Below are 21,966 nucleotides of genomic sequence, written 5' to 3'. Positions count from 1 at the left end.
CTTTCTTTGCTCCTCCATAAGAAGCAACTCCTCATCCATTCAAGTTTTATCATGAGATTGCATCAGTTCAGTCACACCTCCAGGCTCCACTTCTAATTCAAGTTCTCTTGCTGTTTCCACCATGTCAGCAGTGATTTCTTCCATTGAGTCTTGAACCCTCAAAGTCATCCACAAGGGTTGGAATCAACTTCTTCAAATTCCCATTAATGTGGAAATTTTGATCTCTCCCCATGAATCACGAATGTACTTAACAGCATCTAGGATGGTGAATCCTTTCCAGGTTTTCAATTGATTTCTCCCAGATCAACCAGCAGAATCACTATCTACGGCAGCTTTGGCCGTACGAAATGTATTTCATAAATACTAAGACTTAAAAGTCAAAAGTACTCCTTGATCCATGGGCTACAGAACGGATGTTGTGTTCACAGGCATGAAAACATACATCTCATCCATCTCCATCAGAGCTCTTGGGTGACCAGGTGCATTGTCAATGAGCAGTCATATTTTGAAAGAAATCTTTATTTATTTCTGAGTAATAGTTCTCAACAGTGGGCTTAAAATATTCAGTAAACCGTGTTGTGAACAGATGTGCTGTCATCTTAGAGTTAGCATAATTCTAAGGGCCCTAGGATTTTCGGAACGGTAAATAAGCACTGACTCCAACTAAACTCACCAGCTGCATGAGTCCCTCACAAGAGAGTCAGCCTGTCCTCTGTAGCTTTGAAGCCAGGCATCAACTTCTCCTCTCTAGCTGTGAAAGTCCTGGATGGCATCTTCTTCTAACAAAAGGCTGTTCGGCCTAGCCAGTTTCATTCATTATCTTAGCTAGACCTTCACCTTGCACGTTTATGTTACAGAGACGGCTTCTTTCCTTAAAACTCATGAAGCAACCTCTGCCAGCTTCACACTTTTCCTCTGCAGCTTCCTCACCTCCCAGGCTTCACAGAACTGAAGAGAACCAGGGCCTTGCTCTGGATAAGGCTTTGGCTGAAGGGAATGTTGTGGCTGGTTTGATCTTCCATCCAGACCACTAAGACTTTCTCTGTATCAGCACTGAGGCTGTTTCGCTTTCTTATCACTCCGTGTTCACTGGACTCGTACTTTTAATGTCCTTCAAGAACGTTTCCTTTGCTTTCACAGCTGGGCTGTGTGGCACAAGAGGCCCAGCTTTCGGCCTATCTCGGCTTTCGACATGCCTTGCTCATTAAGCGGAATCATTTCTAGCTTTTGGTTTAAAGGGAGGGCTGTGTGACTCCTCCTTTCACTTGAACACTTAGAGGCCATTGTAGGGTTATTAATTGGCCTCATTTAATATTGTAATTGTCTCAGGGAACAGGGAGGTCCACGGCGAGGGAGATGGGGAACGGCCGGTCAGGGGAGCAGTCAGAACACACAGCATTTATCCATTAAGCTCGCTGTGTGATGTGGGTGCAGTTTGTGGCACCCCAAAACAATTACAGTAGTAACATCAAAGGTCACTGATCACAGATCACTATAATATAATAATAATGAAAATGTGTGAAATACTGTGAGAATTTTCAAAGTGTGACACAGACACAGAGCAAGCAAATGCTTTTGGGAAAATAGCACCAACAGACTTGCTCAACACAAGATTGCCACAAACCACTATCTGCAAAGTGCAGTAAAGTGAGGCACAATAAAATGAGGTCTGCCTGTATTAGCAAAGAAGCCATAATTGGTATTTCTGTTGGTTGATCGTCTGAGAGTTCACCTAGTGTGTCAACTTACCTTATTGCTCAGAGTACAGCCAGGTAATTCTTGCCTCACGGTTACACATCCCAGTAGCCTAATTTATCAGAGAAGCAGCACCTTGGAGACTGGTATCTTCATATCTTACAGTTTCACTAAGCAAAACTTGCTTTGGTTTCTTTCTTTTGATTTTCATGCAAAAGCTTTATGATCATCAGCTGGCTTTGGAACCTTTTAAATTATACATAATCATCGTGACTGAATTTTTAAAATGTCCTTATTATCACCCACAACTTACCTAGCACCTCGTATTTCTAAGTGCTCCCAATAGATTTTAATTAGTAATGTCCCCAAGGCTTCCGATGTTCTACTTCTGCTTTGGTCATCAGCCAACTGCCGAGCTCCTGTGACTGGTCATACCATCCCACTGATATTTCTTGTACAGTAATCAATATGCATAATCTAGTTGTAGCACACGAGTTGAAGTCCTAGGTTTACAGGCATCAAAAACACCATGGCAACTGGCCCACGATAAATAGCTATAAGTCGCAGAGCCTCTGGAGGGGGCTGAGTCATCAGCACGCTCGGAAAACAGCACATAGGTGGGCACTGGTTGTCTGTCAGGCAGAGACACGACTCTTCTGTTCCGAACACTGGGCGTTTGGGCGGAGTCTATAAGCCACCGGAGCAGGGCAATTGGCCAAAGAGAGGCAGATCATGTGTGGTAGTCTAAGCATCCATCCACCTGGATTTCTCTTATACTTAATTTGTAAGGAGCTATAGTGTCTTCTGGGTAAAATCCCAAGAGAGTTCCTGGTAAAAGCACACTATACCTACGCTACCCTCCTTAGAGGTGGGTTTTCATTCGGTGGCAGCTGACGGCACGGATTCTGAAGTTCAATGAGTAGAAACTGGCATCCTGAATCTATCACTTACCGGCTTTCTGACTGAAGGAACTGCTTAGTTTTCTTTGTCAAAAATGTTAAATATTTGAACAACAGGGATGATAATAGTATTTAATTCATTGGGTTGATTAGATGAGGTAAGACAAACAATATATTTAGAACAGTGACCAGTATATGTAAGTTCTCAATAAGTAATAGGTATCACAAGTATAATTTTTATTATTTAGAGTGGATTTCAAGCTTTCATGGACACTCCAGCTTCTGTCTCCCTCTAGCTTTTTGTGAGAACTAGTCCCACCTGAGCCTTCCCCCAAAACAATCAAATGCACGCTGTTGGTTAGAGTCCTGGGAAAGAATTGCAGCGCCTGCTAGGCAGATACCATGGCCCTTCCTGGCAACTCACCGTGTTTGGCCCTGAAGCCAGACCCCTCTTCTTCCTGTTTCGTGATTAGATCTCACCACTCTTCACTGTGTCTGCACAGCAGCGTGTGCTGCTTTCCTGGTGTCCAAAGTCTCCTTCAATCCATGTGACCACCTGATAAGTCTCCAAATGTTCTCTTCTTCAACGACAGATGCTTAGATAATTCAATGTGGGGCATTTGATCTGCTCTGGACCTTTTGAAAGAAGCAATGACAGTGCCACTAAAAGATCTGAGAAGGGTACAGAGAAGTCAAGTCAGGACTTCCTGACGGAGCTGTTAGGTGTGTGTGAAGCTTGACCGGTGGTTCTGATACCTACTTGTGTGACCCTGGGGAAGTGCGTTCCTCCATCTGCAAACTGGGGACACTAAGACTCTCCTGTGTTGTAAGAATTAAAATAAGCACTGTGAAGTGCTTGGCACAGGCCTGCAACATAACTTAAAATAATAACGGTTGTACCTTATGTTACAGGTATATCAGAATAATGAACATATCCCTTGAGGGTGGAGGTGAAAAGACAGTGGTCACGAAGATGCTTGTTAGTGACCTGGCTGTGTTCAGTCAAAGCCACACCCATGCTGCCAAACACTGCACACCATTCTAGAGATTCTCTGTGGCATGTTTCTAGAATGGAGGCATGCCCCAGGCATATCTGTTTGGTGAAAATGGTCTCCCGGAGGCTCGATGTGTCGTGTGTACTGAGTGAGGGAAGAGACTTAGGAGCCCAGAAGCGAGAAGCAGGGGGTGTGTGTTGGTCTCATTGACGAGACGATTCAGGTTGGAGCCCCTGCGTGTGCTGCCCTGCAGTGCATACCTCGTGGGTTTGAGCCGCCGTGATTCGTACCTTACCTTTAAACTACCCGGTGTATCGTGCCCCTTTGTTAACGATCTTTCTAATGCTGCTCAGTGACTCCCATCCCTGTCTGCAAGCCTTGCGAGAGGTTTATGATCTTGCCTTGTAAACACCATTCATAGGTGGGGAAGGAGATTTAATGCGCTTTCTCCACTCTGAGATTTGCGATCTCAAGCCTTGTCCAGACCAGCTGACTACAGGGCTCCAAGGAGTGAGGCCGCCTGGACTTGTGCACGTGGGAGTCCACAGTTTACACTGAGCCCTCGGGATGCAGATCAGGTTCTGTTTCGTTTTGTTAAAGCTTCTCTTGTGTCTCTTCCTTGATTTTACCAACGCTCTCCGCACAGGTCTAGTTGGACTCGGGGATACAGGTATGAAGAGGTAGAGCTTTCACCTGCTGCAAGATGCAGAGAAAAGTGCAGCTTTGTTAACGATTGTCACTAGTTGTCACTAGTAATGGAATAACGAGCAGTGGATATTTGCTTCGTGCCAGCTATTCTCATGTATTAAATTCTCAACACAAACCCTAGAGACAGATTCCATTACATTAGGTCAGGGAATGCAGACTCAAAAGTACTTTCATAGGTCAGGTAAGTCATAGGTAAATGATAGAAAGAAAAGAAGCTGGAGTTAAGATAACATGAAATGGCTGGGTCGCTGGAAAATTAATATTCCATGTAAAAAAACCCGGAAAATCAAGTCATTAAAACAAAAAAAGGTGCAGAACTTTTATTCTAAGCAGACAAAACGTGACTTCATACGTATTATCTGCTTATCACTTTATTTCTCAGACCTGGAAGAGCGGTTCATGGCAGGCACTGATATTTGCTGAATAAGTGAGTGAATAAACACATGAGTGTATGAAAACATACATTCACACACAGACTGATTATTCCATCCCCATTTATCAGATAAGGAAACTGAGGCTTTGGGGAGAGTAAACAAATTAGTAAGACAAAATAGACAGAAAATGCCAGTTCTAAACCTCAAAGCCAGATCTGACTCGAGCGATACCGGGTGTTCTTAACCATTCTGCTACCCTAAACTGTCCCTTTCATTCCTAAGTGTGTCCGCTAAGTCTCCTCACTGCTGAGATAGGCTCTTCATCAGTCTGCTTCTTTGGGGCTGGGGGACCTTTGAGGCCTTTAGAAATCCCTCCAGTAGAAAAGGTGGGAGTAGAGGAAAGGACTGGTTATCTTGCTCTGCTGCTCACCAGGTGAGATCTTGGGCAAGTCATTCCTTTTCTCCAATTCTGTTTCCTCTTCTGGAGAACAAGGGTGGTCCGATGTGTTATACAAGTCCTGGCTTGCTCAGGACTGTCCTTGTTTTAGCTCTGAAAGTTCTCAATTCTGGGCAAAGCAGGACCTCGTCTACCATTCATTAAGTTGGTCAAAGGGATCGATCTGTCAGACAATCAATGAAGTGACATAAACATATGTTTATGTGAATGTGAAAGATGCAGTCGGGCTTCCGAGGGAGCTTCCCCGCCAGGAACTAATTCTTTGGGAGACTGAGACTCGCAGATGGTGGCTTAGGTCCCAGTTCGTTATATATTGACCCCTGACTTAAAAGTGTCTCCACCTTGGAGCTTATGGTTACTGCGGGCTCAGTGTTGCCTCTTGCCCAAACACTCTCAGCGTTTATATTTTTAGACATGGTCTGTACATACAGTAGGAGCTTATTAATTGAGTTGAAAATTCAGTTCAAGAAACTTAATCCAGGCTAGTAAGCCAGAAAAAGACACAAGTGGAATTGTACTGAGTTATGAGTCACCCATGATTTTAGAGAGTTGGGTCCCACCAACTTTAAAAGTGTGTCTCTTGTATAGACTCCAGGCTCGGTGGCAGCACCACAAAGCAAGTGAAAAGTGCTTCAAGATATTTACTTCGTGTTCAAAATACAGCACCACGAGTGGGCTTTCGGGATGCCCAGAAACAAGCTACCATCTGGGTAGTTCTTATAAATGACATGACAGTAACACAAACTGACACAGGGAAGAAAAAGAAAAGCCAAGTTAATTCTGAAAATCTCTTGTAATGTGTGACAGGAGGTAGGGAATAAATGCACATGAATATGAGTTAGCTTTGAATTAAATCAATTTTGACACTTTAACACAAACTGTTAATGTTATTCAAAAAAAATTGTTAGTAAACAATTCACCGCAGTGTCTAGAATAACAGAGTGGTGCTTAAGGTGTACCTGAGGGCACCTGATAAGCCTGCAGACAAAAAGCATGCGTGTACCTTTGTTTCCTGCACAGTGTATCTTTGACCAGCTCAGCATGGTCACCTCGCACATCGGTATCTCTTTCTGTCACTCTGTAGCTACTAGTATCAGTCTTGCTGGATTATTTGGCAGTGGCACATTTATTTTGAAGATGTAATAGGGAAATATGGTCCCCTCAGGAAGGGAGTCCCACTAGAAGTCTCCGTGACCCTGTCGTGTCAACAAGTATAGATAAAAAAGGGTTACAGGGGATAGTTGGGAAAACAAACAAATTCAACAGAAATAAGATGGCTAGGCAACCAGGAGGCGTGTATTGATAAGACAAGAAGAAACTCTTAGAGTGAGCCCATCGACAGTTCTTCAGAGGACTGAGAAGGGAACCCTCTGGCTAATTGTCCTTGGATGGCTTGCCAAGACTAAAGGGCAGCCGCACTCAGATCCAGTGGGCCCCATAGCTGTACAGAAATGTAATTCTCTGAAAATTATTGAGGGTAATTTGGCTAGTTCTGTAGAATAGTCAGAGTCTTTAATAATTTTTAGCTCTAATGTATGGTAATAGTTTTTCTTCTGGTTTATCCCTCTGGGTATATTCCTTAAAGTGGGATGAATGGGTCAAAGGCTGTGTTTTATAGTTTGTTATGATTTACCAGATTATGTAGTCAGACTGTTCCAGCTCGAAGTCTGTGCTCAGGGAGCTCAAATGAAAGCTAATGTTGGCTTAAGCTGAACACAGTGAAAATCACGTGATGAGTTCAAAATTCTCTTCATATTAGATTCTGCACAGGAAACAAGGTCTGAGCACATATCACGTAGAACTACCAACTGAGGTAGGCACACAGTAAGTGATAGATGTTATATCCCACTTCCTTTGGGCTTATCCAAACTTCTGCTCTAAACCGTCAGCCTGGGTAACACAAATTTTAAAAATCCTGGAATAATTTTTATTTCCTACCGTTACGACCAGGTATCGAGTAAAAGGGTCAGTTGTCTCTAGAAATCCTTTATGCTCAGGAGAAGTAGTTCGCCAAACTCCTCCAGTTCCCTGTGCACTGAAAACCCAGGCAGCCTTCAGTTGACGGCAGGACCCATAAACATGCACTAATAATAGCATAAGGCATTTGTCACCCCCAGCTGGTCCACAGTCCACGCTGCCATGCAGGACTCACTGTATTTCAATGGCCACCTCATCACGTTGTAAGTACCTACTGGGAGCAGCTCAGCTTTGCACAACAACTTGCATGCTGAGTGTAAGCCCACAGATGCAGCCTCTCTTCCTGAAACATTCTTAGAGCTAGAAAGGTGTCATGCCCTTGGGGGTGGAGCTCAGAGATGGGGAGGGAGGCTGGAAGGCGGATTGACAGGGGCCTGGGTTCCCGAGCACTTGGCTGGCCTTCCCACCAAGTCACTCACAGTCAGGCTCACAGGACAGCAGACCACCTGGGAGCTTCCTCTTACTCCTGGGGTCACCTTTTCCCCCATAACTGGTGCCAACTGAATGCAAGAAATGCCACCCATGCATTTGGGAAACCATGGAATTTGGGGGTTTCCAAATACAAAGAGTAAGTAAGGTCAAGTTTGAGACTTGGCTAAAGCGTAGTCATCACTTGGTTGTGAAAACAAGCCCCATGTGGTCAGTGCAATCTTAGATTTGTGATAAGTTACATCCACATATGGACAACGCAGCCCATCAAATAGATTATTGGCTGATGAAAAAGTACTGTAAATAAGGGAATGGCAGACATAATTAGAACCCATTCAGAATTATGCACTCTGGCTTGTGCTAAACTGGAAATCTGTTTCCAAAGTGAAGTAACACACGGTACCCCCTTCCTGGTTGGACTTCATATGTTAAAGCCTCTGTGAAGTAGAAGGAGAATGTGTCTCTACTTCACCCCACTGATTTGATTACAGGCGGCCTCCCCACAGTTTGTCCGCAGTCCCACTGGGCTCCCTGAGGAACCGACAGTTTTTACAATGAAGACAACAAAGACAAGCTTCTCAGCGGTGAAGTATGTCCCTGGCTTGAGGAATGTGTAACCACTGACCACAATCCCAGGTCCGGTGTCCTGTTTTCTGTCGTGGATCATATGTGGTTCAAGAAGACACTTCCACAAATTCTCATCTATAGGTATAGATGAGAGTGAGTATTCAAGGCCAGTGCGAAGCTCTTAAAGAAATAAAAGGAAATAAACACATGATTGGCGAGAGGGCAAAGTGAAGCTAGGACTGCCAGCAAAGCCGTTAACATGGTAACTGCAGGCTCTGTGTCATTTCACGTTCTATTGCTATGACCTATTTCAAGTGTTCCTGAAATACCCTCTGCTAATTTGCTTCTTCGGTTTAGATTTGGTTTTGGAATAAAGCCATGTACTTTTTTTATGAATCAATTTTCCAATCTGATGCATTTATTACAGCTGCTGTCCTGGCAGCTCATACCCGACCTGGATTACCTACCATATGATATTTATACCCCAGTGGCATCTTCTGAGCCATGTGGCCATGACAATCACACATGTAGTTGCCTGATTGTAGGTAAAATCTTGCCTTGGAATCCCCAGGTACTGACGAACAGTTGCAATGAGATGTTTAAGTAGAAGAGAGACGGGGATGGAAGAACGAGAGAGAAAGACAGTATCATAGGTATATTCACACAAGGTAGATAATAAATTCTAACACCTGACTCGACGACAACATTCTCTGTCTTGCCAGTAGCTAGAGGGCAGAGTGCCCAAAACAGGTGCCTGGACCTCAGTGAGTGTACGTCTCAGGTGTGTGGCAGAATGAACAAGAAGCTCTCGCCATGAGCTAGAGGCAGACGAGGTCACGCATCTGTCATGCTCTGTCTGGGCAGAGGCTTCCAAGGCACTGCTCCAGGGCTGTGGTTCGGTCCATTTGCATGGGTCAGTGTCTGTTTCACGCTAGTTGTGAAATATATTAAATAGCACCCAGACATAAGGTGGTAACTAGGGAGGGAGGTTTCAGAGGAGAACGTTGCTGCCTGGGATGAGCACTGATGAGATGGCCTGAGAAACCTCCTGAGGGAATTGTCATGGGCAGCTAGAGGGGGTGAAATATCACTTTTCCCAAGTAGTAGCTGAATGTAGGTTGTAGTTATCCAGAGGATTATTGTAAAGTGTATCCAGAGGCTCAAACCAAGAGAGACATGCATTTCATAAGCAACAGGAAAAGGCTAATCCCAGAACCTGCCAGGTTTCAGGAGGAGCTGCAGACCTTTCAAAAAGCTGGGGATGGGAGCAAACTGTTTCAAAACTTGATGAAGAGTATTACCAGGGATCTGTAGCAAATGTGACTCTTAATGGTAAATTGTTAAAAGCTTTCTCACCAGAGAAAGGGACAAGGCAAGGGTGACTACTGCATTTACACCAACATTAGCCCAGGTTGCCACAAGTTCCCAGCAGATGTAATCAATCAAACAGGAGAAATAAAGGATACAGATATTGGAAAGATAGACAGAGTCATTATTTGCAGGCGGTGTGATTTATTACCTAGAAAAACCCAAGAGAATCAACTGTAAGAGTAGAGAATTGGACCAAATTCAAGGTCAATATGTAAATATCAATAGCTTTCTTCTACATAAACAGTAATTAGTTAAGAGGATATAATAGGAAAAACCCCATTTGTAATATAAAAAAAAACCCTACTTTAAATATGTACAAAATACCTAGAGATACACCTAACAATTACGACATATTTAAGAACTATATGTAGAAAACCGTGAAGTTTTACTGCAGGGCATTACATAGGACATATAAAGTGACGACCAAAATAAGCACATGCAGTTACTGGCTAGGAAGACATTATTCAGGCTCAAACAATTCTCCCAAATTATTCTATAGATTTAAAGCAGTAACAAACAAAATCCTTATGTTTTGTGCTAGCTGAGAGGCTAATTTCAAGGATCTTCTGGAAGAGAAAATGTGCAGAAATAGGCAGCAAATTTTAAAAATGACAATGAGGGGAAATTTGTCTCTTAAGATACTCAGCTTCATTCTAAAGCAACAGTAAGAAATAAATGCGGGATTGCGGCATAGATAGGTGGTTTAAAGCATAGAGAATCAGCATTAGGACCACAGTTTGTCAGGATTTTGTTAAACTAAGTGATAAACCTCAGTAACGCATGCGTGTAGCATATAAAACGCACAAAAATAAGCAACGGTATTTTTTACAGAAATAGAAAAAACAATTTTGACCTATGTCTGAAATAACAAGACACCAAATAGCCAAAGCGATCATGAGAAAGGACAAAGCTGAAGGCATCCTACCTCCCGATTTCAAACAACACTACAAAGCTCTGGAATTAAACCAGTATTATACCAACATAAAAATAGACATACGGCCCAATGAAACAAAAGAGCCCAGGAATAAACCCCTGTATACGTGGTCTGCTCGTATTGACAAGGGAGCAGAGAACACTCAATGGGGAAAGGGTAGTCTCATCAATAAATGGTGTTGGGGAAACTAGATAACACATGCAGAAGAATGAAATTGGAGCCCCGTTTTTCACCACTCAGAAAATTAACTTGCAGTGGATCAAACGCTTAAACACAAGACCTGATACGATAAAACTCCTAGGAGAAAACAGGAAAGCTCTTTCACACCGGACAGTGACTTTTGGGAAATGACACCAAAAGACAAGCAACAGAGGCAAAAGTCACCAAGTGGGACTATTCAAACTAAAAAGCTCCTGCACAGCAATGTCAACAATTTTTTAAAGGGAAAAGGCAACCTACAGAATGGGAGGAAATATTTGCAAACTATATATTGAATAGAGGATTAATATCCAGAGTTTATTAAGAACTCATATAACTCAGTAAGAAAACAAACACTCAGGTTTTAAAAATGGGCGTAGGAACTAAATAGACATTTTTCTAAGGGAGACTTCCAGATGGACAACACGTATAAGAAAAAATGCTCACTATGAATCAGCAGGGAAATGTAAACCCAAACCAGGATGAGATGTCACCTCACAGCTGTTGGAATGACTGTCAACAAGACAAGAAACAACAAGTGGTGGCGAGGACGTACAGGTAAGAAAACACTTATACACTGTTGGTGGGAATATAGGTTGGGTCAGCCTCTGTGGAAAAGAATACAATGTTCGTGAAAACATTAATAACAGAATTATAATGTAATCCAGCAGTTCCACTTCTGGGTATATACCCAAAGGAAATGAAACAGGAGTTGGAAGAGATATCTGCATTCCCACGTTCATTGCAGCATTATTCACAGTAGCTAAGATGTGGAAATAACTTCAGTGTCTGTCAATGGATGATGGGATAAAGAAGTTGTGGTGCTTACGTCTATGAAATGGAGTATTATTTGGTCATGAGGAAAAAGGAAATGCTGCCATTTGTGACAACATGGATGGACTCTGAGGGCATCATGCTCAGTGACATGAGGCAGAGACCAAGGCTGTGTGCTATCACCGATGTGTGGAGTCCATTAAAGCCAATCTCGTAAACAGAGACTGGAATGGTGGCTACCAGACAATGGGGCGACGTCTCAGGGTACTACAGACTGGGAACGAGAAGGTAGAATGAAGTCCTGGGGGCTAATGCACAGTCTAGCGATGATTGTCTACAACACTGGATTGTACAATTTCAAAGCTGCTAAGAGACTAGATCTTAATTGTTTCCACCACAAAAAAGAAGTTATACTTATGTGACATGACAGAGGTGTTAGCTAACGGGGGTGATCAAATGGCAGTACGTGAAAGTATCAACACCCTGTATACCTTAAACCTTGTGTATACTTTCACAATATTATATGTCAATTATATTTCAATAAAAACATAAAAAATAAGGCAGCTCTGGTTAAGGGGGAGGAGGTATAAGATTATTTTGGTCAAATTTTTGCCTTTTTTGTGGCAATTTATAGCATATACAAAATTAATCAGTGTTTATTTCCTAATTAAATCCATGCTTACTGTGGAAAATTGAAAAATAAAGACAAATAAAAGGGAGAAAACAAAATGCACCCAAAGGTCTATCTCCAAAAGCTGATATTGTTAAAAAAAATCTAATAACGAAATCCTGGGACAAGCTCTGCCCAGGGGTCTGTGGACCAGACGCTGGGTCTTTGAGCCCCTCTGTGAGTACAAGCTCTGGACCTTTGTAAGTGACACAGCTGTGATTTTATGCTCCCTCACAAAATTTTATGATTCTCACAAAAGATTATTAGTCTTCCTTGCCCTTCAGCAGATGCCAGGTTAATAAAATCACAACACATTTGAGTTGAAGATAAATTCTGTTTTAGTGGGGATGGGTTGCAATGTTATCCAGAGCAGTAATGTGAAAAGTCTACGTGTCCCTTTAAAGTAAAACAGCATTGCAGAAAATAATGTCATCTTCAGCAGTTTTACTGTGTGGCGTAGGGTGACTATTGATTTGTCATTTTCTGGGTTTAATAGGGATTGTGAAATGTTTAGTTCATCTCCAATATCTATCCAAAAAGGTTCTAGTGTTGCTGTGAACGAGGACAAATTGCTAACGTTGTTGCTTGCTGGGTTTTAGAAGAGCTGGGCAGGCTGTGTGATTTCAGCACCCCTCTCCCCCTCCACTGCAGAACACCAGGTACTGGCACTGCCAGCTCCCCACCTCAGGGGCGCCTCGGAACAGACACGGGGGAGGGCTGCTTAATTAATTTGGAAAATTAATAGAAAGGGAATTACAGACATTCTTACAATGGATTTGCAAGTTAATCTTAGAGTCTTTTAAGTTTCTAGTGCATTCCAGTTTTCTAGCTGTACCACCACAAAGTCGCAGAAGATAGGTGGCGTTGTAAAGCTTCCTGTTGCCCCCTTGCTCCCTGCCCTGCGGAAGCCGCAGATTCTGTGTTTCTTCCTGGATCCTCAGGCACACAGCAGGCGCGGCACCCATTGTGATGGCCGGCAGGAAACTGGGTTGGTGTGAAGGTGGTTTTCTCAGTATCGGCCCCTTGGCTGCCTGATCACACACAGTGAAGTGACCATGTGTCAAGTACTTGGACAATCACAATGCACAAGTTCTGAGACCAAGGGTTGTGAGAAGGAAGCCGTGGGATTAGTGAAACAATGTAAACTGAATAAAATACTGCTTTTCACCGGGGCCCCTTCGTCAAGCATATGGTTCCTTTTCCATGCCTCACATATGCTTTTTATCCTTGGAAACACATTTTTATTTTACTATGTATGAAGATGCTTTTTTAGGCTTAAAGTTCATTATTCTGTTATAATTATCGATTATCCCATTTTGAAATGTTCGTTTTGTTTTTAGGAACTCTTGCACGAGCATGTGTGTTGCGTTACTGGCCTGTGATGCTTGGGTGACCTGTTTCCCTCTGATCTGCTCTTTGCCTAAAAGGCCCAAGGAGAAGTGTTTCCCGTCATATTCTTATTTTTTTACCAACTCGAAAGGCTTTGGTAACATTGCTAATTACTGTTTTGCATGTGTGTTTAGAAAAGCAAAGTTTATCATTTTGTGGCCTGTCAGTCCACTAATAATTTGGAGGCACAATAATTTTAGTAATGATCCCCAAGTTTCCTGAAATGGAAATCTATCCCCCTTCCCCAAAGTAACCTTGACTGAACATTGGCTCCTTCATATGGGCCAGTGCTGACCCTCTACAGAGTCCAGGCTTTATACACACACAGCATCAGAGACGCTGCTAAAAAAATACACTGCGTGGCATTGTCCCCGAATCCTGCTCCAAGTGCTGGCTTCGTGTCACCCTAACCAGGTGATCATTGGGGGCTGGCACTGATAGCTGGGGTGGCAGCTGGCTGACACCCACATCCCACTAGGACCAGGGCACTTGGCGCTGACGCCATGTCTGCTGTTCCTACTTGGAAGCCTGAGCTCTGGGATGGGACCAGCCTGGCAGCTTCCGCCTGGCGTTCCAGCAGGTGCTGTCCACCCTCCATCCATTTGTCTCAAACTTGAAGGCTGTGTATCACCCTGCTGCGATCCCGGGTGCCCTCTGGACACGAGAGCCATTGTCTGGGGCTCAGCTTCTCGTTGGTCAAGTGTCAACTCTAGTGTGTTCCGTTCAGACCATTCCCTCTCTTCCAGGAATACAGGTGCCCACCCACCATTCTAGAGGGGTTAATGACCTTGAACTATTGCCAGTCACTCTGTCAGCTGTATCTCAGCTACCCGGGGGTCCTCATCAGATGGTAGTTACCCGGGGGTCCTCATCAGATGGCAGTGAACAGGACAACTGGTCTGATGTCTAAGGATGCATTCGTCCTGACGCAGATGTCACCTGTTCAAACAGAGGCTCTCGATGTTTCCTTCCTTTCACTCTCCTCTTCGCAGGGTCCTAATCTTTTCTTCTCTGTCCCAGACAGAGGTATTTGCACTCTGAGAGAAAAATGCTAGCTCTGCCCTATGCAGCTTTTTTTTTCTCTTTTGCACATTCCAGTGATTCTTGTAACCTCTCTGTTTCAGTTGTCAGTACGTAATTTTTTTCTATACTGCAAGGAGACCTTGGTGTATAACAGGAAGAATTTGATGAGCATAAAAGAGAGAAGAATCAAAGCTTTTATACTGCAAACAAAATATTATGTCATCACATTCATGTAACCATAGCTCTTCATTCATACACCAGCCTGTCACACAATTACCAGTGTACGCTCTACCTTCACGTTACCGTCCCAGGGCTAAACTAAAGCCACATTGTTCTCACTCTCTCGTCTGACCCGATTGTACACTCTGTCACTTGCCCACAATTAGCACCGATTGTATTTTTTTTAATTTCAATCTTTAATACCTCCTTTTCCCTTCCACTGGTCTCTCCCAAGGAATAAAATTAAGCTGTCTGCAGGCCGTGTCTTCTTTTCTACACTTGACTCAGAAAACCCTGGGAAATCACCGTACATTCCCCAATACTTAGATCCTTGACCATTCAGTTAATTCATTTGTCATCACTGAACTTCCTCTTGTGTTGGTTTCAAAATAATTAATTCCACGAGTGAACCCTGGAGTCCCTGGTGGGTTTGGTATACTTAGTGAACCCCAGTGTCTGTGGAGGACTTCCGTATCCTGGTGACCCCCTATGTCCCTTGCAGATCTGTGGTCCCCAGAGCCCACAGTGTTCCTGGAGCATTCAACACTTCCTGGTGGTTCCCAGTGGTCCCCAGTGTTTTGGATGAACCCTGGTATTTCTTGTGGAACCATGTTTGTCTGGTGGATCTTGGTGTCCCTGGGGGCCCCCAGTGTTCTTGGGGACCTCCATGTCCTGGCAGACCACAGTGCCACTGTTGGGTCCAAGCATCCCTGCTGGACTTCGGTGTCCCTGGTGGGTCACAGGTGATATGTGAGGGCACATGCGAGGATGAGTGTGAGTGTGCATTTATTAGGGCGTGTGTGAAATGGACATCAGTTAAAAAGTAAATAGCTTACCATGTTTTGAACTCAGTATGTGCCAAGAAATGTGTAAAGTTTAGCTCTAAAGTAAGCTAAAGAGACAGAGGCTCCACGGGAGTTCACTTGTCCAAGGGCAAATAGTGAGTGGACGGCAGAGGCAGGAAACGAATTCGGAATAGCAGGCTCCAAGAAACTCGGTACTCTTATGGAACAAAACCCCAAACTGATCCTTGCACCACACAAGGAACAGCAAATATATGACGTCCATGATTGTGACGATAAATACCAACTCTTGTGGTAAAACACACATGGACGCTACCAAGGAAAATAGAGATAATTGATGCTGGATCGAAGAGAATGAGATAATGGCTTGTAATAATGCAGTTTTGGGACGTGGGCTATGGGTGGCTGATAGGGGTTTGGAGACCATCCTCCAAAGTCAGAATTCAGTGGCCACAGACAGCTCCGGACCCCATCACAGCACGCCGTCCCATTCCCTCCATCTTGTTACCAGGGCACAGCTTGGAGTGGCAGAGTGGCTGCTGTCCACATCTGGGAGGGATGTGTGCTTGCTGCTGGAGCCGCCTCTGGCATCTCAATCTCGGACGGAACCAGACTCACCCGCTCATCACGCTTAGACGGGCCCGAGTGCGGAGACCGTTCCCCCGGGAAGTCGCACAGATGCGATCTCAATTTCCAGGCAGATTGATGGTGCTGCCGGTAGAGCCTTCCCTGCTGACAGGAAGAGTCAGACATCATGACCTGACCATTCATCACACACACGGACTCCAGCCGCCTCCATCCCACCTCCCCGTTCTCAGCTGGGCTCTAACCAGCTCACATGAAGTCTGGGCCGCTTCCGGTCGACCCCACGTACTTCTGGAAAAGTAGGTGAATAAATCCTCCCGAGTCACCCTGAACATTACAAGGTTTCTTTTCCTCTGCTAAGTTGGGAAAGATCCCAATGCAAAACAGAACGGAGGTCCTCGCCAAGAACGTGTCACCAGAGCAGCCCAGGAAGGGAAGGGTTAGGCTAAATAAGAAATATCACTGATGGCTGCTCTGGTGGACTTACCTGGTCCTTAATTCCCAGAGTGGTGGATGAGGTAAGGAAAGAACAGGATACAGAAAAGTGGAAATGTTGATGCAGACTCCAAAATAATTTCTTACTCATAAAACAAGTCCAAATGACACGTGGTCTTGCTATTAAGATCTACGTGATCCCAGCAATGGCCTAAAGTGCTAAAATTGTATATAAATCACACATTTGGAGGGTGGGTAAAGTTCAAGAATTACGTTCTCCTAAGTCATTGCTAGGTCAAGGCAAACAGGCCTGTAGAGAACTGTTAAACGTTGTGTATGTGTCAGAAATTGACATAATCACTTTGATATATGAGTTTATTGGTTTGAAATTACTCTGCAGAAGGTCTACTTCATTTCTCTCTCCTCACAAGCCATGCATCTTATTAGGTCAGCATCAAGCTACTGTTGCCTAGTGTTTTCTCCATCTTTCCATTACAATTTTCGTTGTACCATGGGGAAAGATTTAAAGGTTCCAGAGCAATGGAGAGTTGGACTATTGATAAAGCCATTAAATTTAGAATTAAGGCCTAAAGTTAGGATAAATGTCTGGTAATTAAGGCTTGGATGAAGCATTTCGTTAAGGCAGTGTGTCCAATTAAATAAGACACTTTAGTTTAACTTTCTCCCAGCCCTATTTCTCACAGATGTGCAATCATAACAGCCTATGGGAGACAGGCCCTGCCCCATGCCCAGTGCGGAGGCCATACTGTTTCATCACCCCGCCCCTTCTGTCCCAACCGAGGACTCCAATTCCCAGGAACACAGCAGAACACACGAGAAAACAGATGTGAGGAGGGCCCCTTAGGACCTTAGATGTGAAGGGACTGAGCTTGGAAAAGCTATGGGACTGAGCAATGAGTGAATCACACCTTTAGTTAAAGATTTTGCTTGTTGTAAATTCTCTCTTAAAGCAAGCAAAGGCACCCCTAGTAGAAGACAAATTGTTAGTAAAAAACGTCTCGTGAGGATTCACACTGACCCAGTTATTCTTGTCATGAAACACATAAAAAATGGTATCTCTGGCTTACTCCAGAGTAGTTTTTGTACTGTTTTTTTGTGTGACCAGAGGTAATGCCCAAACCTGCCTGGATATGGGAAGCCGTCTTCCAGATAACGTTTGATTCAAGAAGGAAATAAAAACTGCATTACCCATTTATGTAGAAATTGACAAAAATGTGAATTCGTTCCGTAGCTCTTGGTATAATTGTTTCCAATAGGTAATAATTGTATGAATGTAGACGCAAAAATTTTAAATCTTAACAAGCAAAATAAGGTATTAAAAGAATCACCATATCAAAAGAATACTGTTATCCCCGCAAATTCAAGATTTACTTCATAATCAGCACACAGTGAATGTTAGGTGTTATGTGAGAAGATTTCCTAATATGTGCTGGGTATTGCTATAAGGACCTCACTGACCCATTTAAAATTCAGAACAGCTCTAAGTGATGAACAACTGAGGGAACAGAGACCCATGTCCTGTCTAAGTCACACAGCACAGAAGTTCTGAATAATAACCTAATAAAAAGTGTAATATCAATTCAATAACTGCCCAAAGGGCCCTTGACAAAACTTTGGCACCTGTCTTTAACACACTCTGTGAAACAGTGCTTTGATGGGAGAGACTCTAAGTGCACACCAAACTCTCATTTGTTCCTCTGTGTTTTCCATTCCCCACGTACCTGACTCTGGCCAGTAGGATTAAGTACGAGTGACAGACCATCCATTCATGACATTCTCACGCTCTTTCTTCCCCACCAGGCGACCTCTGAGGAGCGGAGTTTCAGGTGGTGCCAGATGGTGGAGCGGCCTGGCCGACAGCGGACTACTCTTGAGTGAGAAATCAAACCTTTGTTGTTTTAAGCCACTGACTGTTCAGGAGACTGTCTACTTTAACAATTAGAGCTAATTTCTCAGATAAGTACAACTAAAAATATAACAAGAAAACAAATACAAGAAAACAAAAAGAACACCTTAAACCAATATTCAATAGCATTCTGGATGGGAAGCATGAGATACGTTTTTTGAATTGCAAAAAAAGATAAAGAAGCTGGCTATTTTGCAGGGTCAAAGAGAAATGAAAACAATTCCAAAGGTTTCTTTTGCCACAGTAATAACTGTCTAGGAAATAAAAAAGAAAAAGAATCCCAATTTATTAACTATAAGAATGTAGAATGATTAGGAAAACCTAACGAAAATGTCTAAGATGGAACATAATACTAGATGACGTTATTATACTGGATATACGTGGAAATGGCAGAAGAAGACAAACTGTCCCAGTCAGGGTCTTACAGGAAGCAGGTGGCACATTCTAGTGGGATATTGGAGGAGGGTTTAATAAAGGGACTAATTCTCCTGTGGGAATTAGTGTGAGGAATGGGGAAGTAGTCTGGGGCCAAACCAACTCTGGTTGTACAGGGACAGGAGGAAAAAGGGATTTCAAACACCTGGAGAGAGCTGAGGAGCGCAGCTGACAGAGACCTGTGTCGAGGAAGCTGGGACGTAAGTCACTCACCGTCCACATTCCAGTGACTATGCCAGACCTGCCCTTTGGCTGAACCCACCTGGAAACCAGAAGACAAGGGAGCCAGTTAGTCTTCTGGGGACGCAACGAAATGGAAAAGGGTAGAAAATGAATCTGGATGGGCCGATGGAGCTGGAGCACCATATCATTCCCCTCGATGGGAAGCTGAATGAAAAAAAGGTCAGCCTTCCCCAGGTTAGTTTATAGATTTAATATCATTTCAATTACAATACTAATAAGAACTGGGGAAATTTTACGAACTAGTTCTTAAGTTTATCAGGAAGAATAAAGAGGTGAGCTAACAAAATGCCAGTAGAAACAATAATGATAATGGGGGATCTTCTTTTAAAGATACACACATATGATAATCAGTCATTTGTACAAGTTTGCACACACGCACGCACGCACGCACACACATGCACAAAGGTGAGTGACTGAAGCTCAGCGAATGACTGCGTCTGTGCCACTGCAGGCAGGAATGCCTGGATGAGGGTGCACAGAACAAGACGTCACCTGGGGAAGGCTGGGAAGCCTAGACACTCACCAGACTGCTGTTGGAACTAAGCACTCATATACTTCCCTTCCTTCTCACGTGTAAGGCGCTGGTGGTGTTACCGCCTGACAGTCTGATGGGAGGGAGACCTACTCCTGACCCGTGGTGAGGCCCTGCTCCAGTATCTGACAGGGACCACGTTCCACGGACCGTCTTCCAGGTGACCATCTGCTCACGTTATGCTTTTACTCTGTGGCTCTCCTCTTAAATCTACTTTTCAGTGAGTGATCTTCTCACATGATGGATTCAGAGAGAAAGCTGGGTCTTGTAGGACAAGACCCCTGGATGAATGCAGCACAGTCTTCTCCTCCTGTCACATATTCCACAGAGACAAGGTAAGAGTCCCACCGGAGCAGCCTCCACACCACGGCCCAGGGACATTCCCACCACTCTCTGGGCCAGACGCCCTCCATCCTCCATCCAGCTCTGCCCCCGCTCTCCTCTGTGTCCATCACCCCAGCCCACAGTGGGTACAGAGCCTCTCTCGTCCTTCTCTGTGGTCATTATGGACTGGCTGTGTCGCCCAGTGAAGGGCACAGCTCCTCCTAGAACCCTCTCCAGGATGTGTCCTGTGGTTCTGGAAACCTTTGGGCCCAGGCCTGTCACTGGGCCAGGTGTGGAGCTGTGAACCCCCAGCACACGGCCAGCTAATCGTCCTGTTTTTAAATCCTCCCCTTTTTATTCCGGTTTCAGTTTACCATCCTATTCTGTCCTGCCCTCATCTGATACACCAACTGCTATGAAACCGTCTCAGGCTTCCCATCACACTCAACAGAATTTCATTCACTATTTTTACCAATAGGCACCCTTTTCACAACGTTCGCTGTATTATTGAACCATTTGCAACGTTATTTAATATTTTTTATATCTACTCTTTTACTTCAATAAATATGTTTTCAAGGGACACTAACTACCATAAACAGAGAACTAGTATCATTTGACGTAAATAAAATATAACCATAAATGTAAATAGGACACACACAAAGCTCTGTTTCTGAATTCTTCGTATTGCTTAGGGCTCTAAATGTGGAAAGGGATGAGCACATGTTAAAACAATTGTGAAGACGCCCCCTGGTGTGATGAAACACTGAAGTGGACATGGGGAGCCACCAACCTGGCAGGTTTGTCACGTTCCACCAGTTCTGTGTGCCGACCTCTGGGGAACTGGCTCACTGGGCAGACCGTCTGTCTGCTGGGCAGTGCGGCCGCAGCCGCCCTTCTGCCGTCCGTCCACTCCCACTGGCCGTGGGCAGCCTCTGCTACAGCTGTCACGCCATGCGACCTTCTCCAGGCCCTCCCGCAGCTCTCCTCCCTCTTCCTTTCACAATGTCGCCTTGCAAGACCTGCCCAGTTGTCAGCCTCTCCTTCCAGCTTCCTTTGCTGCCAGCCGACCTTACCTCTGCCGAGTGTGTGCTTGCAAAACCCGTGGCGCCTCTCTCTGCAGCCCTAACTTGGGCTGGGTTTTCTTCTGCCGGCCATCTGTCCCCTGTGTGTCATCATGCTGTGACCAGAGTGAAAAAATCAGGAGGAATTGAAAATGAGGGCGTTGGAACTTTCACTGACTGGCTGATGGACTTTCGCTTCCTTTGCTGGCAAAGGGAACCGCCAAGACCGTGGCCTAAGCCTCCAGCATGACCCCCTTTGGGGCCCGTCTCTGTCCACTGCAAACGGCAGAATGTTCCAGTCGTTATTTTGATAAGTTTCTGGCTATTCTTTACAGAAAATCGGGCAACACACATAGGCTGAGGCCCAGAGGAGGAGCTATGAGGGCTGGGGTTCCGTCCGACACCAGCGATCATCTGTGGAGATTGAGGGGGCCACTCCCACCCGGCCTTGGGCTTCGGGTCTCTGCTGTGTCACATAAACTGCGTCACCCAGAGACGTCCCCTCTGAAGACAGCGTGACGAGGCTGCGTGTAAATCCTAGCGCAGCCCCCAGCCTCGGAGGCTGCCTCACACTCTGGATCTGTTTCCTCGACTCCACGTGGGGGTGAGAAGAGCACCTTTCTCGGTAGATGAGAAAGACGATGTACAAGTATTTACGGCAGCCTCTTGCTCACGAGCCCACTCTGCGTTAGCTCCGATCAGCTGTGGGAGGAGGGAGGAGAGGGGAGGAAGGCCTAGCCGTAGCAGGTAGCAGCGTCGCCTACCTTGAAAGAACAGCCCGGGGTCAGCCCCGTCGTCCCAGGAGATGGCGCCGGACGTGTCAGAACTGATCCCCTAAGAAGGCAGAGAGCTCCTGAGGAGAGGGGTGTTAGGACTCTGCCCCCACCCCACCGGCTCCTCTGGCCACCTCTGCGTGGACCCAGGGACGTCCCAGTCCTACAG

Source organism: Rhinolophus hipposideros (assembly GCF_964194185.1).
Source record: "Rhinolophus hipposideros genome assembly, chromosome: 21".
In the NCBI taxonomy this organism is placed as follows: Eukaryota; Metazoa; Chordata; class Mammalia; order Chiroptera; family Rhinolophidae; genus Rhinolophus; species Rhinolophus hipposideros.
This window is presented reverse-complemented; position numbering follows the sequence as displayed.